The sequence below is a fragment of the Rattus norvegicus genome, chromosome 16, assembly GCF_021556685.1.
Source record: "Rattus norvegicus strain SHRSP/BbbUtx chromosome 16, alternate assembly SHRSP_T2T, whole genome shotgun sequence".
Classification (NCBI taxonomy): domain Eukaryota; kingdom Metazoa; phylum Chordata; class Mammalia; order Rodentia; family Muridae; genus Rattus; species Rattus norvegicus.
In genome coordinates this window covers 37642913-37667012 of record NC_141549.1, presented here as the reverse complement: position 1 = coordinate 37667012, position 24100 = coordinate 37642913, and the positions used below count along the sequence as shown (strand labels likewise).

Sequence of the window (24100 nt, the reverse complement as noted above, 5' to 3'; positions counted from 1 at the left end):
ACCAGGAAAGAGCATATGTCAGCAGCTTGACAGCACACCTAAAAGCTCTAGAACAAAAAGAAGCAAATACACCCAGGAGGAGTAGAAGGCAGGAAATAATCAAACTCAGAGCTGAAATTAACCAAGTAGAAACAAAAAGGACCATAGAAAGAATCAACAGAACCAAAAGTTGGTTCTTTGAGAAAATCAACAAGCTAGATAAACCCTTAGCAAGACTAACGAGAGGACACAGAGTGTGTGTCCAAATTAACAAAATCAGAAATGAAAAGGGAGACATAACTACAGATTCAGAGGAAATTAAAAAAATCATCAGATCTTACTATAAAAGCCTATATTCAACAAAACTTGAAAATCTGCAGGAAATGGATAATTTCCTAGACAGATACCAGGTACCGTAGTTAAATCAGGAACAGATAAACCAGTTAAACAACCCCATAACTCCTAAGGAAATAGAAGCAGTCATTAAAGGTCTCCCAACCAAAAAGAGCCCAGGTCCAGACGGGTTTAGTGCAGAATTCTATCAGACCTTCATAGAAGACCTCATACCAATATTATCCAAAATATTCCACAAAATTGAAACAGATGGAGCACTACCGAATTTTTTCTATGAAGTCACAATTGCTCTTATACCTAAACCACACAAAGACCCAACAAAGAAAGAGAACTTCAGACCAATTTCCCTTATGAATATCGACGCAAAAATACTCAGTAAAATTCTGGCAAACCGAATTCAAGAGCACATCAAAACAATCATCCACCATGATCAAGTAGGCTTCATCCCAGGCATGCAGGGATGGTTTAATATACGGAAAACCATCAACGTGATCCATTATATAAACAAAGTGAAAGAACAAAACCACATGATCATTTCAGTGGATGCTGAGAAAGCATTTGACAAAATTCAACACCCCTTCATGATAAAAGTCCTGGAAAGAATAGGAATTCAAGGCCTATACCTAAACATATTAAAAGCCATATACAGCAAACCAGTTGCTAACATTTAACTAAATGGAGAGAAACTTGAAGCAATCCCACTAAAATCAGGGACTAGACAAGGCTGCCCACTCTCTCCCTACTTATTCAATACAGTTCTTGAAGTTCTAGCCAGAGCAATCAGACAACTAAAGGAGGTCAAGGGGATACAGATCGGAAAAGAAGAAGTCAAAATATCACTACTTGCAGATGATATGATAGTATATTTAAGTGATCCCAAAAGTTCCACCAGCGAACTACTAAAGCTGATAAACAACTTCAGCAAAGTGGCTGGGTATAAAATTAAGTCAATTAAATCAGTAGCCTTCCTCTACACAAAAGAAAAACAAGCAGAGAAAGAAATTAGGGAAATGACAGCCTTCATAATAGACCCAAATAATTTAAAGTACCTCGGTGTGACTTTAACCAAGCAAGTAAAAGATCTGTGCAATAAGAACTTCAAGACACTGAAGAAAGAAATTGAAGAAGACCTCAGAAGGTGGAAAGATCTCCCATGCTCATGGATTGGCAGGATTAATATAGTAAAAATGGCCATTTTACCAAAAGCGATCTACAGATTCAATGCAATCCCCATCAAAATACCAATCCAATTCTGCAAAGAGTTAGACAGAACAACTTGCAAATTCATCTGGAATAACAAAAAACCCAGGATAGCTAAAGCTATCCTCAACAATAAAAGGACTTCAGGGGGAATCACTATCCCTGAACTCAAGCAGTATTACAGAGCAATAGTGATGAAAACTGCATGGTATTGGTACAGAGACAGACAGATAGACCAATGGAATAGAATTGAAAACCCAGAATTGAACCCACACACCTATGGTCACTTGATTTTTGACAAAGGAGCCAAAACCATCCAATGGAAAAAAGATAGCATTTTCAGCAAATGGTGCTGGTTCAACTGGAGGGCAACATGTAGAAGAATGCAGATCGATCCATGCTTATCACCCTGTACAAAGCTTAAGTCCAAGTGGATCAAGGACCTCCACATCAAACCAGACACACTCAAACTAATAGAAGAAAAACTAGGGAAGCATCTGGAACACATGGGCACTGGAAAAAATTTCCTGAACAAAACACCAATGGCTTATGCTCTAAGATCAAGAATCGACAAATGGGATCTCATAAAACTGCAAAGCTTCTGTAAGGCAAAGGACACGGTGGTTAGGACAAAACGGCAACCAACAGATTGGGAAAAGATCTTTACCAATCCTACAACAGATAGAGGCCTTATATCCAAAATATACAAAGAACTCAAGAAGTTAGACCGCAGGGAAACAAATAACCCTATTAAAAAATGGGGTTCAGAGCTAAACAAAGAATTCACAGCTGAGGAATGCCGAATGGCTGAGAAACACCTAAAGAAATGTTCAACATCTTTAGTCATAAGGGAAATGCAAATCAAAACAACCCTGAGATTTCACCTCACACCAGTGAGAATGGCTAAGATCAAAAACTCAGGTGACAGCAGATGCTGGCGAGGATGTGGAGAAAGAGGAACACTCCTCCATTGTTGGTGGGATTGCAGACTGGTAAAACCATTCTGGAAATCAGTCTGGAGGTTCCTCAGAAAATTGGACATTGAACTGCCTGAGGATCCAGCTATACCTCTCTTGGGCATATACCCAAAAGATGCCTCAACATATAAAAGAGACACGTGCTCCACTATGTTCATCGCAGCCTTATTTATAATAGCCAGAAAATGGAAAGAACCGAGATGCCCTTCAACAGAGGAATGGATACAGAAAATGTGGTACATCTACACAATGGAATATTACTCAGCTATCAAAAACAACGAGTCTATGAAATTCGTAGGCAAATGGTTGGAACTGGAAAATATCATCCTGAGTGAGCTAACCCAATCACAGAAAGACATACATGGTATGCACTCATTGATAAGTGGCTATTAGCCCAAATGCTTGAATTACCCTAGATCCCTAGAAGAAACGAAACTCAAGACGGATGATCAAAATGTGAATGCTTCACTCCTTCTTTAAATGAGGAAAAAGAATACCCTTGGCTGGGAAGAGAGAGGCAAAGATTAAAACAGAGACTGAAGGAACACCCATTCAGAGCCTGCCCCACATGTGGCCCATACAAATACAGCCAGCCAATTAGACAAGATGGATGAAGCAAAGAAGTGTAGACCGACAGGAGCCGGATGTAGATCGCTCCTGAGAGACACAGCCAGAATACAGCAAATACAGAGGCGAATGCCAGCAGCAAACCACTGAACTGAGAATAGGTCCCCTGTTGAAGGAATCAGAGAAAGAACTGGAAGAGCTTGAAGGGGCTCGAGACCCCAAAAGTACAACAATGTCAAGCAACCAGAGCTTCCAGGGACTAAGCCACTACGTAAAGACTATATATGGACTGACCCTGGACTCTGACCCCATAGGTAGCAATGAATATCCTAGTAAGAGCACCAGTGGAAGGGGAAGCCCTGGGTCCTGCTAAGACTGAACCCCCAGTGAACTAGACTATGGGGGGAGGGCGGCAATGGGGGGAGGGTTGGGAGGGGAACACCCATAAGGAATGGGTGGGGGAGGGGGATTTTGCCCGGAAACCGGGAAAGGGAATAACACTTGAAATGTATATAAGAAATACTCAAGTTAATAAAAAAAAAAAAAAAAAAAAAAAAAAAAAAAAAAAAACTTCTAAATGATTTTAACAACCTAAAAAAGCAGCACTGGTTTGAAAGAACTAAAAACACCACAAAGATATTCATTAATACTTTTTTCAACCACTTGTATTAAATTAAAATTGGTATAGTTTCATACAAACATCAAAATATTCCTAGATATTATTCAGCTACCCATGACAAGATATATTTACCTCAGTGGATGAACTACCATAATTGCTTTGCTTGCTATGCTATAATGCTAGCAAATTGTTAAACAGTAATATAGAGATATAATATATATGAATATATATTATGAGTAAGTAATTTATATTACTTTTTACTGTATAAAATAGAATATACCATAAGAAAGTCAATAAAATTAAGAGGAAGTGTTATCAACTAGCCCACTTTATAATGCAGCTGATACTTTTAAAGGTGCAATTCAATTGTTTCTCTAAAATAAGCTTTTGGGAAAAAATTAACTAGTTAATAACATAAAGGTATGAATTAAAAGTTTGCTTCTACTTCATGCATTAGTTTTGGTTACATTCACTAAAGGCCTCTTACCTTGAATACTTTTTCTACTGTAGGAAGACAGGAGGTGTAATCTGTCACATGCATTAAGCAGTGTCAGAGTAGGTGAAGCAAGATTCTTTTCACCACTGTTTCCCTGCCATTTCATAATTCTTAATTGAGATTCGAATTTGAAAAAAAAAAACTTCAAACAAAATGTCAGAAGAGTTCTAACACTTTTTAAAAATAAGCTAATAGTGAACGTATTCATCTGAGATTTCAATATTAATTAATTGAACTGAAATTTAGGCCATTACTTTGTATTAAGTCATATTGATTTTGAATCCCAAACACATGACTAATGAACTAGGAAACAATTTAAATGTTCAAGCAATCGCTTTCTATAAATACAAATTGTCTGAAAAATGTGAAATATAACTTCCAACAAGACTATCTTAAAATAACCTGCTTACTTATGTCCAAAATAGGATGTTCAATAAAACCCTGCCAGAGTAGAGCTATCTTAAGAAGGAAAGCTGGTAGGATGCCCATTCACTGTTAAGTGGCAAGGTACGGTTGAACAACCACCTGCAGTCAGAGCTGAAGAAATACTTTGTAAACTGGAATTGCTAGAAATTCAAACCAAATGGCATTGCAGTTTGGGAAGAATAAGAGTTGCACTTATTTTTTTTTTCATTCCAAAAAATCACCATTACAAACACTTCAAAATATATGAGTTATGAAAATATGGTAAAGATAACCATTATTTATATTATCAATATGTAAACATCATAGGCACACACACACAAACACGCACACACACACACGCATACAAACACAAAAAATCCACTTGGCTATACCAACTCTAAGACTGGCATGAAGAAAAGTCTTGCATCTAATATTTTAATTGTATATCTTTCTGTTGAATATGAGCATAGTCAGACTTATATGATTATATATAATATTATTTGTAGAGAGATGGTATATGCTTTAAAAGAAACAAAACCAGAGAACTGTATGCTGCACACACTTATTGAGTAGGAAGACTGATTTTACATTAGAACATTTATAGTGTTGCTTAAGCTTTTTACTTGCAATTTTTGTCAACAAATGTTACATATTTATTTTGCTGTACAGCCACATTAATTCAGGCATATGCTTTTTGTGTCATTTATAGATAAGTGAAATGAGTTACAGAGCAGATGATAATTTCAACCCACCTCATCCACTTCTCTCTTATTAGACTGCCTTTGATATGATGACAGGACAGTTTGAAGGTCCAAAAATTTAATAAAAGAAACATGGAGTAAAAGAATAAATACTAAAGTTATGTACTACTCTTGGAAGAGAAATAGTGCCTAATCTATGGACTGAACTTAGAAATCTCAAGCATCCCAATAAAACAGCCATATACCTATCCCCCATTGAGGTGAGTAGAGCGTATTCAACTTAAATCAGTCAATGTTAATGATTAATTGGTTCTGAAACTACACTGAACAGTCCCGGATTGTTTATTGGAAATAGTCCTCCTCTACCAACTATTTCATGTATTATAATTCACTTTTGCTCTAGGCATGAAGATAGTGTGATATTGCTATTAAAGCCACTGACTGAGTAGTATCCAGAAATAGAGAGGCTGTGGCTCACAAAACTAGTTATGTGTACTTTGGGAAATGATTCTAGTATGGTCACTATAGTGCTGCCATTTTCATTAAACTGAGTGTCTAACCCTACACTTCTGTACAACAGATCACAGATTCACTTTGGAAAGACAGACTAAACACAGGCATCTTCATGGACATTCAGGGAATATTCTAAAATTGAGCTATATATTCCAAGCCTCATTTGGCCTTTTCTTTTTAAATGATGTCTTTGAAATAATGGAGGGGATAAATATTGGTAAACAGCATTCCAATGAAAAAAGAGAGCTAAGTAAACAGAAAGACTGCAATATGATAGACTGGTTTTAAGAGTAGTAAGTACAGTTGACTGTATACAGTGAAAAAAGCAAGTTATCCTCTTGTGGACATATCTGCAAGGGGAGCATAGAAATATCACAGATGTATACAAAACAGCAAATGTTGTTAGAAATTACTCGCATAACTAGAAAAATACAAGATCAATGACACATCACGGGGAATATGTATACATTACTATACTGTTGTCAACATAATCAATAGCTAAATGAGTTGAGTACAATTGTGGCATTTAACAGTGAATTTGCTATAGTATCCATCTATTAGACAGTAAAAGTAATAGGAACTTGGTACAAGCAAAATACCATCTTTGGATTTTTCATCTGTTTCTAAAATGTGCTTCTTAGATTGGATCCCAGTAATGGTTAAGATCCATCTAAGTTGGAGCTTGCAATCCTGAAGTGAAGCCACAGATTCCTCTGTGTTAGAGATAGTCTGTGGGTCCATTTCTAATGGTCTCTTTAGCTCTTTGATCTTACCACCTATCACTTTATCATCTTCATCATAGTAAGATCACTAGTGGAAGGGGAAGCCCTTGGTCCTGCTAAGAGTGAACCCCCAGTGAACGTGATTGTTGGGGGGAGGGCGGCAATGGGGGGAGGGTGGGGAGGGGAACACCCATAAAGAAGGGGAGGGGGAGGGATTAGGGGGATGTTTGCCCGGAAACCGGGAAAGGGAATAACACTCGAAATGTAAATAAGAAATACTCAAGTTAATAAAAAAAAAGGAACTATATTAACTATTGTTAAATCACAGTGTTATCACAAAGATTCCCTGAACATTGTTTTAAAAACAAATCATGAGAAGTTATTCAAAGATTCTTAAGAGCTTCAAGAAAACACCATAACATTGATGAGAAGTAACCAGAAAAATTTTAAATTGATATTGATATATCATTCTATGTCTAGTGTGATCAGTCCAATGTATTAATGATGTACAACCCTTTCATCTAGCTGGGACAACATTTCTCTCTGCTCTAGTATTGTCCTCTTTGACTGTCATCTGTTTATAGCCATTGCTCTCAAGTCCTGACTTTGTAATAGCATCAGTTTCAATTAGCAAGAAACAAAGTTGTTGCTTAATATCTGAGTGTGTTATATCTAAATGACAATCATAACATTGGACTCCTCTCAAATTGCATTGTTAGTCTCTTAGGAATACCAAGAACTACATTTGGTGAATGGTTGTCCTCCAAAACTAAAGGACTGAATTCCAGAAAAGGAAAAAAAATCAAAAGTTTTGAACTACTGACAATGTCCTTTGCCTTACAGTAGTGTCTCATTTTCATGGGTCTCCATTTATAGATTGTGGATCTTAGTGAGTCATTGGTGTTTTGTTCATGAAATTTGCCAATAAGTTCTAGTCTGTTGAGCATAAGCTTGAGTAATTTAAAAATTACTAAGAGGAATAGCTGTCCTTATGAGCAAAATATACGCATTTCTACTGTTTTCTAGTCTTCTTACAGTTCGACATACACAAGTCACGTGACAGAGCTTCTCCTTTCCATTCCGGAGCATAGGCCATTGTTCACCCACAATCAAATCCTTATCTATCAACCAGTTTCTTCTTCTAATATGTTCCTTCCTAATATGACTCTACAAAGGATTATTGATTCATGTTTCCAAGGTGAAATTCACTTTAATATAGAAACTACCACCTGAAGAGTACTACTCTTGGAGATATTGATTATTTAAAAAATGCCATACCCAAATCAATATACTGTCTTAAGTACTGGAGTTTGTGAATATTGCCTTATCTTTGAATATCTCAAGACCTTCTGAGGAAGGATTTTTATTCTGATTTCTTATATGGGACATAATTATTTTTAAAAAGATTAAAATAAAATAATTGTGAAGTCCTTAATAGTGTTCATTTGCTGTAAAGACAAGTTTCTTTGATAAATGATGAGAAGTGCAATTATCTGTGGGTATAATATTATGTTTTAGAATGTAGATAAGTATTATGCTGGTCTAGTAAAAATCGTAGTCATAGGTTCTCTTCTAAAACCCATGACCCTAATAATACCTGGTAGTTTCCTTGGTTTCTATTACCAGGAAGGATTTCCCTCTTCATACCTGGGCCTTAAGTCCAACTAGACAGTCATCTGTCACTGCCAATATCAGTGACACCAGTGTCCACTTAGGAACGTCTGACCATTCTGCTCATTGTTGTGGTTCATGAGTTCTCAGCAGGATAAGTCTATTGAACACTTCCCTCCCTGACAAAGTGCATAGCACTTTCAGGACTGTGGAATCTAAATCAAAGGAAGGAGTCTTTCAGATTAATACCAGCTCCAGTCATCTGAGTCCTGTATCTAAAATCTTTAGGAACAGGGACTTACATTCAATCTCTGATAAGCAATGTAGGACAAAACAGTAGCCAATATTATTTGGGGAGTAACTTGAAATAACATGGCCAATGGCTCACACAGATGTCTCCCATATTTGTCATTGGAGTTTTTGTTAGTAAGTCAATGACTCCTGTGAGAAAAATGGCTAGTTTAAGTGGCATAAATTAATTTAGTATATCTACACATAGTAAATATGTAGAAATTTAATATACCATATGTGTATGTATGTATGCTCACGTGTATGTAATAAACTTGTGTGTTTATTATATACAAATAATAAAAAATAATAGTAAATAGAATATAATGAATCCTTAAGATTTTAGAAAATAAACTTGGTTATTTGTCCCTTTTTTCTTTCCTCAATAGAGTTATATTCTTGCTTTCCGCATTTCCAATTTCAAATTACGTATATCCCAGTATTTCCCTCTCAAGTCTCCCTCTACAGTCCTTTTGTACCTTCCTGGTATGTGTGTGTTTTCTCCGTGTTATAGACTACCATCTAAAGATTGGTGCTAGGGACAGCAGATGACAGAGAGTATGCATCAAGGGTCTTTCTAAGTGTGAGTCTGGGTGTTATTACTCATCACCACTTCCAGATTCATACATGCATCTATTTGCCTTCAGGTTTCATGATTTCACTTTTCTGACAGCTAAAATATATATTTTATTTTGCATATGCACACATGTTCATTGGTCATTGCTTATTGAAGTATATTCTGGTTGTTTCCATTTCCTGGATACTATGAAAGAGCAGCACTATACACTTCTGATTAAGTATCTGATTAAGTATCCATTCAGCATATGCCAAGGAATATTAGTACTGGATCATAGAATACTTTTTTTTAGCATTTGGGGGATTTTTCCATACTAATTTCTAGAGTTATTACACCCATCTGCATTCCTACCAAGAGCTGAATTGGGGCTCACTTTTTCAGACATCCCAATCAGCATTTATTGTAAACTATATTGTTTAACTTAGATAATTTGCCTCGATTGAGATGAAACTTCGAAATGATTTTAGTTTACACTTCCTTACTTACAAAGGATACTGAACACTTTTTGAGTTCTTAGCCACTTTTATTTCTTCTATTGAGGACTCTTCTTTACATTCATAGTTCATTTTTAATAGTTGGTCATTTATTTTTCTGGATCATTTCTTTTTGTATTCTGAATATCAATCTTCCCTCACATGTACAGCTGGAAAATATCTCTTATTCTGTTGGCTTGTCTTCAATCAATTGATTATTTCCTTAGTTTTTATCAGAAGCTCTTTAGCTTGATGAAGTCCTGTTGGTCAATTGTTAAGCTAGAAATTCAGCTATGACACTTGGTCTCCTAGAAATGACTGAATATACAATCTCAAATAAGGACAAAATCAGTAGTCATTACTAACACAGAGGGAGAATATCACACAGGATCTCACTTGTATACAACAAGCAAACAAAATACAAGAGGTAACTAATGATTACTGTTGAAGGCAGACTAACCTCTCCCAGTGATTTGCCATGCAAATTATTATTAGCCAATGAAAGTGGTCCTTGAAATCACATACCTAAAAAGAAATGAAAAATAGACTCAGCCTGTTGAGTCTCCCTCTGTGTGTGTGTCTGTCTGTCTGTCTTTCTGTCTGTGTATGTAACAATATTTATCAAAGAAAATATAACAAACCACTTAGAGTGAGAGTGCGGTGAGTTAGGAGAGAAGGTGCATGGGAGAAGTTGGAGGGAAGCGAAGGAGTAAGTGATGTAATTATATTTTTATTAACATATATCAAAATAAACTAAATAAAATAAAAATTACAAAGATAACTTGGAGAAAAAGAGAAACACAGAGAAAAGGAGTCCCTATACTATAGTGTGGAGACAAAACCACACACATATCAAACATTACCCAGAGACACAGGGAATGAATTTAACTCTAGAGTTTTGGCAAAGAAAGATGCTGTGCTGACATTTTCAGTCTTCTTTTTGACGGGACAGTTATAACAGCCTTATGTGATTGTTAAATTTGATTTGTTGTTGAGATGTATTCTTTTGTTTTCCACGTGGAGAGGTTTAATGAGAGAAGAGGAGGGGAGAAGCAAAGGCCAGCTGTGAGCACATGGAGGGAAGGCGGGATGAGGAGAGAAGGGACAGGGGTAAAGAACGAACTGGAAGAGGAAGAGGAAGAGGACGAGATATATTCTTAATATTTATTATATTTATTATATTCTTAATAGTTATTGTTGACCTAAAACCCACTGTGTAGACAAGGCAGGCCTCGAGTTCATTGAGATCTTCTTGTCTCTGCCTCCTGAGTGAGAGAGAGAGAGAGAGTAAAAGAAGTTTTCCACATGCACAATTCAACCTTGAGTATTTACTCTAGTGCTCCTATCAGTAAGACAGATTCCTTAGTGTAGGTACCTTTTTGCTTCTACCTGTGACTAACTGAACATGGAAGTCCAGACATTTCTAACTCAGAAGTTGGATCAACTGAAAAATTTTGATGGAAAAAAATTACACCTTAACTAGTTGGTAAAAAGATGAACCCCATCCAATTATGCTTCCTTAGAACTTAGACTCAATATCTAAATTTTGAGATGAAAAGATTCTAAATAACTGAATTGACAATGTCACATGTTTTCTATAAAGTTTTAAATGACCTGGATAATTTTATCTAAACTTGTACATTCCTACTCTTCACTCTGTTGTCTCTTTGATGTTTCTCAAATGTCCCAAACCATAGCCTACGTCCAAGATTTTGTATCCATAAAGAACCTAACACACTTCCTCCTAAATTTTAGGTAAATTTTGCCTCCTAATAAAAATTTACTTCTTGCAATTATAATTCCCTGGCTTGATAGAAATTTTATAGCTATAATCTATCTATATATGTATCAATCTATCTATCATCTATCAATCTACCCATCTATGTATCTATTCTTATTTATTGATTGATTGTACTCATATAAACCTAAGAGAGCCAGTTCATGTTCTACCTCTCAATAAAGGTATATGGTCTTTCTTTTTTTGCCTCATCTCTCCTCTTATACATTCTAAACAATACAAATTTTTCTTCAATAAAATATAGAAAAAGTAAGACACCTTGACAACCAATATTTTTGATGAAATTTTATCCTATAAACAAGACTTTTTTGTAAACTCCATCAGAGTGGATTCATATGTTTGTGAAATTGGATATAAAAATTAAAACTTCCTTAAAACTTACTTCAAAGTGTTAATTCGTGTACTATCATAATTTTCTCAACTCCATTCTGAAACTAAATTAAGAATAATTTCAAGTAAACTGTAGAAGATCTGGTATTATGCTGGTAACTAAACATGAAAGAGTTAGGAGTGTTCAAGAGGTATACCCTGCTGTCTTCCTTTCTTTTAAAGGTAGGTTCAGAAAAAGACGGCTCCATGGCCACTTCTTCTATTTGAAATGCAGCCTTTTCTCATAGCTGACAACACAGCCACAAGAGCATTTTGCTGATATGATGACATAGTACCTTTTTCAAAGCCGCAGAGGAACTTCATTCTACATTCAACAGCCCAAAAATTAGTTTCAAACACTGTTCTCCAGCTCAGTTCCAATTTAAATTTCACCATATCTAATTCATATTTCCTCTGCTTAATATATGTATTTCACCTCCTTTCTTGTCATATATATATTGTCATAAATATATTGTTTAGAGTTATAAAATTGTTATGTTTTTGCTCTACCAAGTACGAAAATATCTATCAGATATTCCTAAAGAACTATTATAATTTTAACAGATAAGCAATTAAAGTTTTTGAAGCTGCTAGTAATAATTTATGGTAAACAGTAATAATAATATGGTAAATAGTAATCTATGGAATATGATTTTTTTATCAAATATGGCTCATCTGGTTGATCATGATTGTCTTAGGGTTTTACTGTGAACAAACACCATGACCAAAGCAACTCTTATAAGGATGGCATTTAATTGGGCCTAGCTTACAGGTTCGGAGGTTCAGTCCATTAGCATCAAGGTAGGAACATGGCAGCAGCCAGGAAGACATGGTGAAGGTAAATCTGAAAGGTCTTCATCTTCATTTGAAGGCCGCTAGTGCTTCCTTTTTCAGGCTGACTTCCAGGCAACTAGGTTGAGGGTCTTGAAGCCCAAGCCCACAGTGATACACCTATTCCAACAAGTCCACACCTCCAAATAGTGCCACTCCTAGGTTCAAGCATATTTAAACTATGAAAAAGATGATGTATAATTGTCAAAATTGAGCATTTAAAAAGAAGTATAAATGGGGATTTAGCTCAGTGGTAGAGCGCTTACCTAGGAAGCGCAAGGCCCTGGGTTCGGTCCCCAGCTCCGAAAAAAAAAAAAAAAAGAAGTATAAATTAAATAATGAAGGAAAATAAGAAAAGTGTTTAATAGAAATAAGTAGCAAGTAAGGAGGAATAGATACCAAAGTTTTATACCCCTCCTTCGGTTCACTGAATTATATTTTATTAATTCTCAGAACAATGGTTTCTATAAGGGTTGGAGGAGCTTAACTTAGTTTGATGGTTTCTCATTTTTTCTGGTGTGAACAGAGAAAAGAAATGTGGATGCCAAATTCTAATAAAGAAATTAACAAATAGAAATTAAGAAATTAATAATACTGCAGTTAGAAAGTGGATCAAGGACCTCCACATCAAACCAGACACACTCAAACTAATAGAAGAAAAACTAGGGAAGCATCTGGAACACATGGGCACTGGAAAAAATTTCCTGAACAAAACACCAATGGCTTATGCTCTAAGATCAAGAATTGACAAATGGGATCTCATAAAACTGCAAAGCTTCTGTAAGGCAAAGGACACTGTGGTTAGGACAAAACGGCAACCAACAGATTGGGAAAAGATCTTTACCCACCCTACAACAGATAGAGGCCTTATATCCAAAATATACAAAGAACTCAAGAAGTTAGACCGCAGGGAAACAAATAACCCTATTAAAAAAATGGGGTTCAGAGCTAAACAAAGAATTCACAGCTGAGGAATGCCGAATGACTGAGAAACACCTAAAGAAATGTTCAACATCTTTAGTCATAAGGGAAATGCAAATCAAAACAACCCTGAGATTTCACCTCACACCAGTGCGATTGGCTAAGATCAAAAACTCAGGTGACAGCAGATGCTGGCGAGGTTGTGGAGAAAGAGGAACACTCCTCCATTGTTGGTGGGATTGCAGACTGGTAAAACCATTCTGGAAATCAGTCTGGAGGTTCCTCAGAAAATTGGACATTGAACTGCCTGAGGATCCAGCTATACCTCTCTTGGGCATATACCCAAAAGATGCCTCAACATATAAAAGAGACACGTGCTCCACTATGTTCATCGCAGCCTTATTTATAATAGCCAGAAAATGGAAAGAACCCAGATGCCCTTCAACAGAGGAATGGATACAGAAAATGTGGTACATCTACACAATGGAATACTACTCAGCTATCAAAAACAACGAGTTTATGAAATTCGTAGGCAAATGGTTGGAACTGGAAAATATCATCCTGAGTGAACTAACCCAATCACAGAAAGACATACATGGTATGCACTCATTGATAAGTGGCTATTAGCCCAAATGCTTGAATTACCCTAGATCCCTAGAACAAACGAAACTCAAGACGGATGATCAAAATGTGAATGCTTCACTCCTTTAAATGAGGAAAAAGAATACCCTTGGCAGGGAAGGGAGAGGCAAAGATTAAAACAGAGACTGAAGGAACACCCATTCAGAGCCTGTCCCACATTTGGCCCATACATATACAGCCACCCAATTGGACTAGATGGATGAAGCAAAGAAGTGCAGACCGACAGGAGCCGGATGTAGATCGCTCCTGAGAGACACAGCCAGAATACAGCAAATACAGAGGCGAATGCCAGCAGCAAACCACTGAACTGAGAATAGGTCCCCTATTGAAGGAATCAGAGAAAGAACTGGAAGAGCTTGAAGGGGCTCGAGACCCCAAAAGTACAACAATGCCAAGCAACCAGAGCTTCCAGGGACTAAGCCACTACCTAAAGACTATACATGGACTGACCCTGGACTCTGACCCCATAGGTAGCAATGAATATCCTAGTAAGAGCACCAGTGGAAGGGGAAGCCCTGGGTCCTGCTAAGACTGAACCCCCAGTGAACTAGTCTATGGGGGGAGGGCGGCAATGGTGGGAGGGTTGGGAGGGGAACACCCATAAGGAAGGGGAGGGGGGAGGGGGATGTTTGCCCGGAAACCGGGAAAGGGAATAACACTCGAAATGTATATAAGAAATACTCAAGTTAATAAAAAAAAAAAAAAAAGAAAAAAAAAAGGAAAAAAAAAAAAGAAAGTGATCATGGGCAAGGTAAGTAGGTGATACAATGTGCTTTCTATTCTATAAACTTCTTAATGAGCAGACTTAGTGAGACACACTTGAACTAGCCCAGTCTGAATTTTCCAAAGTGAAATACAGTCAGTCTCTAGAAGCAAGCATCTAGTCACTAGTTTACTATGTTAGGTATAGTACAAAGCAAGCAAAACAACAAAGAAACAACCCAACAACAAAATGAGATTTGGGAGGGTGTAGAGCCAAGTTCTAGATCAGGGCAGGGAGTATCATAGAAGTTAAGGTCTACTGTACAGAAGAAAGCACATGCCTGCTACTGTGAATCTGGCCAAGGACTCAGGTTGGGTTATGGCGTCTACAACTTTCCTCTAAATCTCTACCTCTATATGCACAGGAAAGCACAGATTTTAGCCTCATCTACCCTGTGCCTTTGTGTAGCAGACAGGGATTGATGCCGAGGCACATGCTGTGTGGAGAATAAAGTACTATGATTGTGATCAACTGAAACGGGAGAGCTGTACTTACACTGACCAGGATATACTTGCGTACTTAGAGAAAGAAGATGCCAGGAATTTGGAAAAGAGCATGCAGAGGTATCTGAAAGCTCTGGAGGGAGAAAACAGAGCCAACTGATGGAATTCCATTAATAATCTCAAAATATGAAAGAAACAATATGAAAACTTACAACAAAAGTCTAAGATGTTGGGAGACAGGAAGGTGAATCTGAGTAATGCAAAGAAAAAGAGTTAGGTATGCAAAAGTTCAAATTACACTATAAGCATTTATGACACTTGAAAAATAATAGACTGCAATCATGTGAGAAAATTCTAAAGAATTAATTAAAAAAAAAATTGGTTGTCCTTCTGGCAATAGGCAAAGGGACACCTTGTTATTGGTGTTGTTCTTATATCAGTCAGAGGCAGAGCAGATGGTAGTCCTTGGTTCATCCTAGCTTGATGCCTGGCTTGGTGGCCAAAGCTGTCTTATGCCTAGGACTAATAAATATCAAATCAAATCAAATCAAATCAAATTCAGGCGGCACAGTGCAGCAGGAAGAAGAAAGATACTTTTGGACCACCCCTAGACTTGCCCTCCAGCTCATGGCATGGGTGAGCAGAGTCATAGACACCTGCTTTCTGTCACACGACACAGCGTAAAGGATATCACCCAAAGACCTACAGTCACTTGGCCAGCTTGCAGCTGGAGTCATTAAAATTAGAAAGCATGTGGTGATCAGATGTAAGAAAGAGAGGTGGAGCGCTTGAGTGCCATGAAGAGAGATGGAACTGGAGATTCAAGGGTAGAGAGGACGGGCATGTCCTAGAGCCATGATGAGGTCCCAGCCTGAGCTGCTGCTGAGGGCCATGTCTGAATCTATTGTTGTGCAACAGCAGGAGTCTGTGTCAATTTCTGTGGCTCTTATTATTACTACAGAACATGGATGCCCCTGCTGGTTACAGCTGCCAGCCAGCGACAATGTTGAGGGCTATGCTTTACTCACCTCCCCTGTCACTAGATCATCTCTCACTGATGATAATGGGAGAGTAGGGCCTACACTTCACCTGAATAGCATAATGGAACTGACCCTGGTGGCTGGAGTGCAGGTGAACCAGCCCTGAGGGCTAGAGCTAGGGAGAAGTGGCCCAGCCACTCAATCGCCCTGAAGTGGCATCGGTGCGAGTATGATGTTGCCCCCTCCTCACCTTGACACTCGCTACATGCAACAGTGGTCAAGAGCTGGTCCTAGGTCGAGGTCATGAGAGCAGGAGAGCTGTCCTTGTCCCTCACCAGCTACAGCACTTGGGAGAGTGGTCCTTGCATCTTGCCTGGACAGTACAGTAGTGCTGACCATGGTCCAGGAGGAATAGATCAGGCAGCTCTGAAGACAGAACAAGAGTGAACTGGCTCTGCGACATGTCTGTCTTGGGGTAGCCTGGTTTGGAGGGAGATGCCATCTGTTTACTCATTCTTTACCATCTGAGGCAATTGGGAGAGCTGATCCTGAGGTCATGAGAGTGGGAAAGTTAGCCCTGCCCCCTCACTTCCTGTAGCACTGGAGAGGAATGTCCTACATCTAGCCTGGGCAATACAATGAAACTGACCCTGATGGCAAACGCAAAGGTGGGCCATTCTTGAGGGTGAGAGCAGGATGCATCCTGCCAAAGTCAGCATTGCGTACGCGGGGGGTCTGGGGGTGTCCAGCAGGAGCAGTACTAGAGAGTTTACCCTCATGATACAGAGCAGGGAGAGCTGACAGGCTGGCTACTTCAGCCACCACCCAGGTCCAGATCCAGGGCTCTGAATTAGCCCACTCCAAAAGCAAGTCATTTGCAAATGGTTGGGATTTGTGAAAGGGCCAGTCCTGGTGTTCCAAACCTGCAGGACCACCAAGACACAGGGCAACAAAAAGAAAATTGGGAGAAGTCCGGATGGTATCACAGAAACCAGTATCTGGCACCAGACCAAAGAATCATTGCAAGTGATGATATGTGGGCAGAGAGATATACTATGGGACACACTGTGACGTTCTTTAGCTTCTACAATTTTTATGTGTTGTTTGTGTGTTGCATGTGTCTTTTACTTTCATGGGGAAGGTTGCAAGGATTAAGCTGAGGGAATGGGGAGATGAGCAGGATTGGAATATGATATGAAACTCAAAAGAATCAATTAAAAGTTAACCTCTTGGAGGCAAGGGATGAGGAACTGTGAGACAGGGGACTGAGGGGGCAAATTTGTTATCATTAGTATTATATAGACATTGACAAAGGAAGATATTAACTTAAATATATTTTGTGAAGAGACATTTCTTAAAGTAATTATAAAAATATCTAACCCACCCAAATAGAAAGGAAGAAATCAATGTATACCAATATGTCATGCATAATTAATATAACCCACTTATGCACCACAAACACATGTGCAGTGTGAAATCATAATTTATTACCAAAGAAAAGGGATAGACAGCAAATGTAGCATTAAACAGCATAAGCATTTGGAAAATAGTACAAATTACAAACAACATTACAATTCCTTTGAAGTAAATTCATCATAACATTATCTATTTCTATCTTAAATATCCCCATCTCTCTCTAAAGAGATAAGTTCATTATTTTATGTTTGTGTTAGATCCTTGTTTGAAATATGTTGCCAAAGAATTTTGTTTTATTTTCATTATAATGTTGCATTGATTATATAAACACTTATTATTTATTACTTTCATACTCATTTTTCCATTATAGACCCAACACAGTATGTTTCTTGCTTTTATGTATAAAGATATTTTGCCGGCTTATATGTCTGTGCATGAGACATATTCTGTGTGGCCAGAAGGGGTTGCTGTAGTCCTTAGAAATGCATCACAGATGGTGATGAGCTACCATGTAAGTGCTCATAACTGAACCTGGGTCCTTGAGAAGAGCAAAAAATGCTCTTAACCACTGAATTATCTTTTTAGCCCTTTATCAGCCTTCCCTACATTTGGATTCTTGTTCCTACATAAACCAACAGATGAATAAATATGCAAGGCGGTACTAAATATGGCAAGGATAATTAAGAAATATCAAAGAAAAGAAGTAGAAGCTCTCTTATCACTCTAACTTTTGTTTGAGTGATATCACTTGTTACATCACTATAAAATTAATGGTCTGTAATCTTAAATCTTCATTATTTGTAGAACTGGATTTACTGGGATCTTGATTAGCATTCTCTTTTGAGACAGCTGCAGAGGAAGCCTTTATGTAAATACTGACTCAGGTCAGCTATTAATAATCCAAACTCTTCCTGGAATAGTAAAGAAAGGTGTTTTTCTTCACTTGTGCCTTGAATGTTTGTTTAATTTTATTCCTGTGTTGTTTGTCTTGGCTCATTTTTTAGAGATTATGGAAAGCCAGGTATGGTAGAGGAACATCCCAGAGCCTGTGGATCTATAACAAAAGTATTATTTATACTTAAGACAGGAGTTGAGAGATGAGAGAAAGAAAATATGTACACCCTGAATCCATAATTCACTGTATGTGAAAGAAAAATTAACATCAGTTTACTACTAAAAGAAGATCTGAGTCAAACTTTTAGAAATAAAAGTGACTTAGAATGTATATGAAGAAAAATGAAAAGTTTCATTTACTTAAAGTTTGACTTGAGACTTAAGCTCTGCATGTAAAATAGTGAGAGAGTCAGTAGTGCAAAATGTAAAAAAGATTTAATAAGATAAAAGTCAGAGTACAAGTCAAACTTACATGTTAGAGCACCTGTCTTCTTAATGCTTTCATCATCCAAGGAGCATGATTGATTCCAGTACATTTCCAACAGTTTAGATGAAAGCATGTATCAGGCTTTGAAGTAACTCTGCACAAGTAGCATTTCCAAAATGAAATGATGGATTCCCCCTTAGCTGTCATGAGAACTATTATAATTATAACTGAGCATGTAGCAGAGTTCATAAAAAGAAATAAAAATAAAGATAAAAATAAAAATACAGATAAGCTTACAAATTATTGGTTTAGTTCAATATTTACCCTGGTAACTTTTTAAATATATTTATAATCAGTATACAAAATATATAATCAATAGTAATTAATGTAATATATGAATCTAAAAATCTTATGCCATATGTTTCTTTGTGTCATATATTTATTTTGATATAACAATCTCATAAGAGGGGGGTATTAATTTGATTTGATTTTTCAATGAATTACTTTGTTTATTTACATTCCAAATGTTAACCTCCATTCCTGCTCCTCCTCCCAGAGTTCTTTACCCCATTCTCCCCTTTACCTTTGAGAGGGTGCTCCCCACCCACATTGCTCCAGCTCCACCTCACACCCTCCAGCATCCCTCTTCCCTGAGGTATCAAGTCTGTACAGAATTAGGCACATCATCTCCCACTGAGACCAGACAAGGCAGTCTGCTGCTACATATGTGCCAGAAGGCCAGAGATCATCCCATGTATGCTCATTTGGTTGGTGACTTCGTCTCTGATAGCTGTTAGCGATCTGGGTTGGTTGATACTCTTGTTCTCCCTATAGGATGGTCATCCCATTAAGCTCCTTTAATCCTTCCCCTAATACTTCCATAGACCTCCTCAACCTTAGTCAATGGTTAGCTGTAAGTATCTGAATTCTGGTACATTCTCTCAGAGGTCAGCCATGCTAGGCTCCAGTCTGCAAGCCCAATACGGAATCAGTAATGCGTTGATTTGGTGCCTGAACATGGGATTGGTCCCAAGTTAGGCCAGTCACTGGATGGCGTTTCCTTTAGTCTCTGTTCCATTTTGTCCCTGCATTTTCTTAAATTAGGAACAATTTTGGGTCAATTTTGTGAAGGTAGGTAGATTGTTGCATCCCTCGACTGGGGTTCTGTCTATCTACTGGAGGTGATCTTTTCCCATTTCATCACCCCACAGTTGAGCATTCCTATTGGGTCCTGGGAACCTCTTACATCCCTGGTCTCTGGAACTTTCTAGAGGTTCCCCACTTCCCAACGCCCTAACAGCTGAATATTTCTATTTATTCTTCTAGTCCTTTAGGTTTTTCTCCTGCCTTCCTGATACCTGATCCTGTCCCCACCCTCAGTCCCCTACTCCTCTCCTCTCCTACCCAGGTCTCTCCCTCCTTCTTCCTCCTGTGATTATTTTCTTCCCCCTTCGAAGTGCGATTGAAGCATCCTCACTTGGGACTTCCATCTGGTTAAACTTCATATAGGGAAATTCACCAATTCTGAACATGTATGGCCCAAATGCAAGAGCACTTTAAAAGAAACTTTACTGATGTTCAAAATACACATTGAACCTCACACAATAATAACGGGAGAGTTCAACACCTCACTCTCACCAATGAAACAGTCAATGAAACAGAAACTAAATAGAGATAGATTGAAATTAATATAAGTTATGAACCAAATGGATTTAAGAGATATAGAGAGAGAGCATTTAACCCAAAAACAAAAGAATATGCCTTCTTCTCAGCTCCTCAGGGAACCCTCTCCCAAACTGAACATATAATTGGACACAAAACAAGCCAACAGATACAAGAAGATTAAAATAACCCCATGCATCCTATGAGATCACCATGGACTGAGGCCGGAGTTCAACAGCAACAAAAACAACAGAAATACCACATACTCATGGGCAACTGAACAACTTTCAACTCAATGATAACTTGTTATGATTCTTATTCTCAAATTCCTATTTTAATCAACAGATACAATATATGTATCTGTCTACAGGTATAAAAAATCTTTATAGAAATAAAAATTGTCTGGAAACCAAGGAATGTAATCATTTTGTGTTATAGCAGAACTTGAAGTTTGAAGTACCCATCTTCAATATTTTATGCTAAAGGGTAATTATGATGTGTTTAGTTTGCATAAGAGAAGTAGTTCATCAGATAAAGATAGAAGAGAAATATCTAAATGTCCTTTTGTCTTAAAAAAAGATGCTACTCCCTTTAAATTAATGCAAGATTAACCCTGTGTCCTAGGTCTAACCGCATGTAGAAGTCAATCTCAAGAAGTTGGTTTGGAAAAGATGAAGGGCATCCAAATGTATTAAGTATTCAAGGCTGTGATTACCTGGATGCATTTGTTTATATGGTCCCAATAAGAAACTGTAAATGTGTTAAAAAATAATAAAAAAGAAATCCCTAAGATGACATTATGAGACAAGGAACCTCCAAAGTTGTCATTGAGTTCATTTTCTATTGGTCACCTACTGCTGGGTGTGCAGACTGCCCTTAAGAGTAGTTTGCTTCTCCAGTGATACTACCTTATTGAAAACTAATTATCATTCACAAGTAGTTATGAACTTAAAATAGCCTCTGGGTCGGGGATTTGGGTGTGTGCCCACTTCTTTCATTTCTAGGACCTCAGTTAGTGCAAGCCCATGCATGCCCTGTGGATCCATTCAGACCCTGTGCATCCTGCCTTGGTCTAAATCCCTGTGAGTTCATATGTGCATGAACCATTTTGATTTAGAGGGCCTTGTTTTCTTGTTCCTCTATCTCCTCTGATTCTAACATTCTTTCTGCCACCTATACCACAGGGTTCCCTGAGTTCTGAGGAGGAGGGGTTTGATGGAAATAAGCCTTTTAGCTCACAGTGTTGTAGGATCTTTTCATTCTCAGGGTAATGGCTGGCTATAGGTCTCTATACCACTTTCCAACCACTGCAAATGTATGCTTTTCTGATGATGGATGAACGAGGCACAGATCTATGAGAATAACAGATTATTATTAGAGCTATTTTATTGCTACCTTTAGATGTTGTTCTTTTATAAACAAAAAATCTCCCAGATCCCAGGGCTATCTAGAGTTAAGCAGTGTGGAGTATGGGTTCCAGTTCACAGAGTAGGTCTTAAGTCAAACCAGGTATTGGTTGGTTACCCCTACAAGATTTGTATCACCATCGCAGTAGCATATCCTGCAGGCAGGATACCAATGTAGACCAAAGGATTTGTAGCTTTCTTGGTGTTTATGGTTCTCTTTTGATACTGTGTAAAGTAGAGAGTACCTTCCAGTACCAGAGATGACAGTATGTAGAGATGAAGGCTATGCATTAATTTGACTTATTTTTTATTTTCTTTTTTTTTACTTTTTTTCTCCATCTTTATTAAATTGGGTACTTCTTATTTACATTTTTTGTTGTTGTTGTTAATCTTTATTAACTTGAGTATTTCTTATTTACATTTCGATTGTTATACCCCTTCCCGGTTTCTGGGCCAACATCCCCCTAACCCCTCCCCCTCCCCTTCTATATGGGCTTTCCCTCCCCATCCTCCCCCCATTACCACCCTCCCCCCAACAATCACGTTTACTGGGGGTCCAGTCTTGGCAGGACCAAGGGCTTCCACTTCTACTGGAACCCTTACTAGGCTATTCATTGTTACCTATGCAGTTGGAGCCCAGGGTTAGTCCATGTGTAGTCTCTGTGTAGTGGCTTAGTCCCTGGAAGCTCTGGTTGGTTAGCATTGTTGTTCATATGGGGTCTCAAGCCCCTTCACCTCTTTCAGTCCTTTCTCTGATTCCTTCAACAGGAGTCTCATTCTCAGTTCAGTGGTTTGTTGCTGGCATTCACCTATGTATTTGCCATATTCTGGTAAAATTTATCTCTTTTTACTCTATAGATCCTTTTTATAAATGTCACAGCTTACACTTGGGTTATTTTATCTGATTCCTGAGTGCAAAGTTGTGGGTCTTTGGTATCCACCTTTTTCTTGTGTTTTCTAGTGTGCTAATTTCCTTTTGTTTACTTTGTCCTACTTTGGCGTATCTGTTTTTATCTTATATTATTTTACTATTATTCCTTAAAAGTCTCTGTTTTCTAATGAAAGACAGTAAGGTGATAGTGACTAGTCTTGATTGTGGTAGCCTGTGGCAAAGTTCCTCACTTAGCTGCTCTGTCAGGTGGCTGTGTACAGATGGGAATCAAGTCAAAAGATCACCCCATTGGCCCTTCTCCCTTATTGGGACCCATAACCTATCCAAGCTACATCCACCAGCTGTGGACCAGGATTTCATATGCAGAACAGTTATCTTTTGTTTTACTGTGTCACTATAATACATTTTCCAATATCATATTGTTATTAGTTATTTGGCACTAGATGTTCAGCTGGCAGAATGTAGCTCTTTTTATCCATCCCTAAGGCAAACACTTCACATAAAATTGGCAGGAATTCTCAAAGGGACTTTTCTTGTGCAAAAAAATCATTCCCAGCTAGCTATGGTAAAGGCATGACCATATCTGTGTACTTGTATCAAGCTGTGGTAACTTTTACAGTCTTCTTGGCTGATGACTGATGACTTTGTTGGCATTTGATTTGTCTTATTATTTTTAAATATTTTTTTACTTGAAGAATGGCCATCTTTATGATATACTTTTGACTCTGTGTTCTCCAAGGACTTGATAAAATGTGAAATAAAGAAAGAGTTAGGTTTTTAAAAGGATACTTTAATTTTTCAGTCTTTAAAAATACGCTTTTTAATAATTTCAACTTAGGACTGTGTTATTAAGGGGGGAACCAAACCATTTATTCAGCTACACAATTCCTCATATAGGAAATGATCAGCTGATGAGGGGACTGTCATCTCATCAGCTTTTTTAGTCTACCAAATCCATAATTGTTCAAACATAATATGCAGCATTGAAATAGTTGACTCTCATAAGCTAAAAATGGTGAATTCCATCATCTCTTAATGACTCTGCAAAGATTCTGTTTTGGGGACAGCAGCTGCTGCATATGTGTGGAGAGCAAAACTCAGATGACTTTTGGTGTAGTTATCTCTCATCTTTACTTTGAAATAGTTTTTATGCTTTCCTAAACTTTTTAATGCT

General features: G+C 37.8%; 2 protein-coding genes and 1 non-coding gene across 3 annotated transcripts in view; 1 reads left to right on the top strand and 2 right to left on the bottom strand.

Moving 5' to 3' along the window:
• The window catches only part of Erich1 (glutamate-rich 1), a gene marked incomplete at its 5' end in the record, with an annotated part of 52793804 nt that overhangs the window by 45997351 nt on the left and 6772353 nt on the right, over positions 1–24100 (bottom strand).
• The window catches only part of Galntl6 (polypeptide N-acetylgalactosaminyltransferase-like 6), a 1235193-nt gene that overhangs the window by 1074745 nt on the left and 136348 nt on the right, over positions 1–24100 (bottom strand). The window lies entirely within an intron of this gene.
• Positions 15635–15778, top strand: LOC120097591 (small nucleolar RNA SNORA48). Its single transcript, XR_015640551.1, has one exon. It is a non-coding gene; the product is annotated as a small nucleolar RNA SNORA48 (small nucleolar RNA).